General features: G+C 40.0%; 1 pseudogene; it reads right to left on the minus strand.

Moving 5' to 3' along the window:
* Nucleotides 1-1,443: 1,443 nt before the first annotated feature.
* On the minus strand, nt 1,444-2,499 carry LOC103727304 (annotated as a pseudogene).
* Nucleotides 2,500-4,776: the final 2,277 nt, after the last annotated feature.

Genomic DNA, 4,776 nt, shown 5'->3' on the forward strand with positions numbered 1-4,776 from the left:
GTTTTCAAAGGTTGGTTATCATTAACCATTTTAATGATATGTACCTTCGATAGGTGCAGTAAGGATTTCACTTCACAGTTCACTATGTGATATAAACAAAAAAAAGAATTTAAAGTATGGAATTTAGTGAATAAGCCATATAACAATCAATTCTAGTTCTGAGCTGTGACAATGTACTATAATAATGTAAGATGTCAATCAATCCCAGAGGAAACAGGGGTACAGTGGACCTATGTAAATTACTTTTGTTTCTCTGAAAATCTGAAGCTATTCCCTCATGTTTAAAGTTTTTTTGTTCCAAAGAGAAATGTAGTAAAGGTATTAATGGTTAGTCAGGCTATAAGTGTTCGCACTTAAGATAAAATAAGGAGGGTAGCATCACTAACATCCGATCAAACCCAATGTCCTCATTTGGAAAGAAAAGGAAAGTGAGACCGGGAAAGATTTAAACCTTGGCCAAGTTCGCACTTCCCTGATTTTAATAACTGCACATATGTTTCAGTTCTACCCAAGAGAGCTACTTTCCTAAACTCTTCACTGCAGAATGTAAATAAAACACGTCGAAGAGTTTCAGATTTTAGAATGTGGCTCATATATTGCAGTTAATGCCTCAAGAAAGACTGATTGCAAAATTGTGATAAAGATAGGTCAGGAACTTGTTCATTAAGTGCTTTTTTGTTTGTTTTAGAAAAGAATTCATTCACATTCTTGGATCAACAAAGTTCTGCACTGAAGTAGCTACTTTTTACAAATAATTTATGCCCCAAGTATTGCTCTCTTTACAAGCTGTTTCTTGATTTAGACTTTGAGCCCTATTTCCCTTTTCAAATATTTGTTGATTAAAGTAAGCAAGTTATTTGAAATGTTATAAGACTGGATTAAAACTTCAAACAAAAAGACTTTTCTATTGAGGGAAAGCCTTTAATTTTAATGATCAAGTTTCTGTTTTATACATAATGAAAATCTCTACCTTAGTGTAGGATTCCCACTTTTTAATTAAATGTCACCTCTATGCTGTATGCAGCCTAAATAAGCTACACAACGTAGAAGACAAGAAATTTCAGTGGAGACATTTTTAATGGAGGCCTGGAAGAATATAAGTTAAACATTCCTTAATTTTTTATTCCTGGTGCCACAATTTACAGAGCAATATACCTGATGTAATGAAAAGAAAAAGCTATAACACATAAAAGACCTCAGGAATGTACATCTAATTGATACTACATCGCATTTATCAATAGCTGCATTTTTTGCAAACTGTGGCTCTGAGAGTCCTGAACGAAAAGGGTTTCCTCTTTAAGCTGCAGTAACTTTTCTGACTACGGAGCATCGTTCCTTCTGTGGCAGATTTTTACAGTTCCTCTAATGCATTTGGGACGACTGTCTCAAAGTAACCTGCGGCTTTCCTAACAACTCCTGAACTGTAGCCCTTTTCTGCTGCTTTTATAACCTTCTACAGCCATACCCACCACTTCCCCCACCAGATCTGTAACCACCACCATAGGGACTGCCTGAGCTTCCACCAAAACTGCCCCCTTTCATGGGTCCGTAATCTGATTGCTGTTGTCCACCATAATTTCCAAAATCATTATAGTTCCCACCACCATAGTTACTCCCACCAAAATTTCCTCCTTCACTGTAGCCATCATATCCTCCTCCACCACCATATCCACCACCTTGGTTTCCATATTCTGGTCCACCACCACCATCTCCTGCTCTGCTACTGTAACAAGGACCATCACCGCGGTTGCCACCATCACCTCCAAATCCATTATATCCACCATCACCGCCTCCATAACTACCTCTGCTGCCCCCACCTCCACAACCACAATTCCACCAAAGTTTCCACCACGACCAAAATTACCTCCACCACCTCCGGACTTTTCTCCACAGCCCATAAAGTTGCCAGACCCACCTCCTCGACCTCTTTGTGATCCATCAGACTGCATCTCTTGTTTAGAAAGGGCCTTTTTCACTTCACAATCGTGCCCATTAATAATGTGATATTTCTGAACAGCAATTTTATCAACTGTATCACGATCATCAGAAGTTACAAAAGCAAATCCTCTCTTCTTTCCACTCTGCCTGTCTTCCATAACTTCTGTGGTTTCGATCTTTCCGTTCCTCTCAAAGTAGTCTCTCAAATGATATTCTTCCATATCATCTTTAATACCACCAACAAGAATTTTCTTCACTGTTAAATGGGCAGCAGGCTTTACAGAATCCCCTCTAGAAACAGCTCCTTCTGGTTCCACTCCATGCCTATCAGCCTCGTGTGGTCAATCACACATTGCTCCATCCATCTCTTCAACACAAAGTAAGTCACAAAACCAAAGCCCCCGCAACGTTTAGTTTGGGGGTCTCGCATCACCACACAATCTGTAAGTGTGCCCCATTTTCAAAGAGTTCTCTTAAACTATCATCTGTAGTTTCAAAGCTCAGACCACCAGTAAACAGCTTCCTCAGCTGCCCTGTTTCCTTTGGATCATGACCTTCCATTTTGAGACCAGAATATATGGTCCAAGAATATGGGACCAAGAATATATTTTTGTAAAAATCTGTGATCTGAACTCATTTGAAGAACATCAAATTTAGGGGGCCAACAAGATAATGAGTAAAGGTGCTTCAAGTAAAAACAACTAAAAGAAAAAGAGTGGGACTGGAGAGATGGCTCAGCAATTAAGAGCACTGGCTGCTCTCGGGAGGACCAGAGTTGGGTTCCCAGCACCCACATGTGGCTAAAAACCATCTGTAACTCCAGTTCCAGAGGACTGGATGCCTTGGTCTGGCTTCCGTGGGCATTGCGCACACATGGTACACTCACATACATGCAGACAAAATAGTTCTACACATAATTTTTTTAATTTTAAAAAGAATAGCAAATTTAAATGGATTTCCACGTGGAAAACATATTATTTCATATTTTAAAAATTAACGTGTTTAGCTGACATCAATTTTTAAATTACGAGTGTATATCACATTTTATTCAATATTTCTATGCATAATCAGATTTTTTCAGTGCTGGGAATAGAACCCAGAGTTCTTATGTTCCACCACAGAGCTGAATTTCCAGCCTTGACACTATTTTTATTTTATTTTTGAATCTGGTAGATTAGAGCACTCAACCATCCTGACCCTTTCTGGCACTAATTTTTAAATTGCTTCTCTCTCTCTCTCTCTGGTGATTGGAAGGTTACTCTAGTATTTTGGCCATCATGTGACTACATTAAGAGTAAAATGTGACCTCAAGCAGGGTTAGCCAAAGGTTTCTTGAGGAATTATTTGTTTCTAACACCTATTTCTTCCAGGGATTCCTTTCAAAAGCACAATCCACTCAGTGCTAACCTCAGTATCATATGTTCTCACAGCTTTCCAAGTGTCTGTAATATTTTCTAAGGATATTAGAATTGGGTCACATAGATGAGAGCTTTCTTTTGCTAAAATGCACAGACAAGAACTGCTCAAACTTCACTTTTTAAAGAAAAGATTTATTTTGAGTCGGGTGTGGTAGCACATGCCTTCAATCCCAGCACTTGGTTTATAGAGGCAGGTGAATAACTGTGAGCCTGAGCGGCCAGGCTGGGGTAGTCTGCATAGCGAGTTCCAGGCCAGTTAGGAGTACATAGTGAGACTGTATCTCAAAAAACAAAACAAGAAAAGGTTTATTTTTAATTTTAAATTATGTGTATGTGTGTGTATGCATGTGTGTTTGTGTTTGGGTATATCTACAAGTGCAGATGTCCATGGAGGCCAGAAGAGGGCGTCAGATCCTTTGGAGCTGGAATTACAGGTGGTCCTGAGTCACTCACTCAACCCGGGTGCTGGGAAGTGAACTTTGGTTCCCTGGAAGGGCAGGAAGTACTCATAGCTAAAGAGACATCCCTCTACCATTCAACTTTTTCTTTTTTAAAGAACCTACTTACCTTCTTCCCATAACTGATTCAGTGTCTTGTGTGTTGCAGTTTGGTCGCGTAGCTGTATTTTCTCAAAACACGTGAGTCGAGGAAGACATCATTACTGCATCATTTCTACAGGAGAGGAGATGTCTCAGGGAGGTCACTAAGCTAGTAATGGGAAATCTGGAGTTAGTTCAAGTCCATCTGACAGCCAAGCTCTTAATCACTGAAGTGGCTCCCTGCTTGTTTAGCATCATGAAATCTCAGCTCTAAATGAGGGCATCTGCCCAAGGCAGACAGTGGGAGCTGAAACCCAGCCTGCTGTGGAGGATTACTCCTCAGGAAAGCAACATACTGAGTGTGAAATATTGTCATTTTTATGATTATTAACATTATTATTTTGATTAGCAACTCACTATGTTTTTTCAGATCTTCCAATAGTTTAGACCAAATTTGCTTTTGTCACAATCACGCCCCTCTTTCTTCTCCAGTCCATCAGCATCCCAAGGTCTTTTCTGTCTTCTTGGTCCAGCCAGTCACAGCTCCACAACCCTGAGCTAGCATTGCTCTAAATGATCTCACATGAACATTCCAGTGCAGTCCCTGGCTCACACTGTCTCATTTCACTGTTTTCTGATCTGATGGGTGTTTTTCTTCTTGTTTAAATTCAGTTTCCCCATTCAGACTTAAACATCCATAACCTTTTATTATTTTCTGTTGCTATATGAAATACCCTGACAAAAAGCAACTTATGGAGAAAGGATTTGCTTACAGTTCCAGGGGGACAGACTCCATTACGGTGGGAAGGACATGGCAACAGGCAGGGGTGGCAGGGCAGCAGGAGCTGAAGTTGGCTGGTCACACTAATGCAACTCAGGAA

The sequence above is a fragment of the Nannospalax galili genome, unplaced genomic scaffold, assembly GCF_000622305.1.
Source record: "Nannospalax galili isolate Female #2095 unplaced genomic scaffold, S.galili_v1.0 scaffold209, whole genome shotgun sequence".
NCBI lineage: Eukaryota > Metazoa > Chordata > Mammalia > Rodentia > Spalacidae > Nannospalax > Nannospalax galili.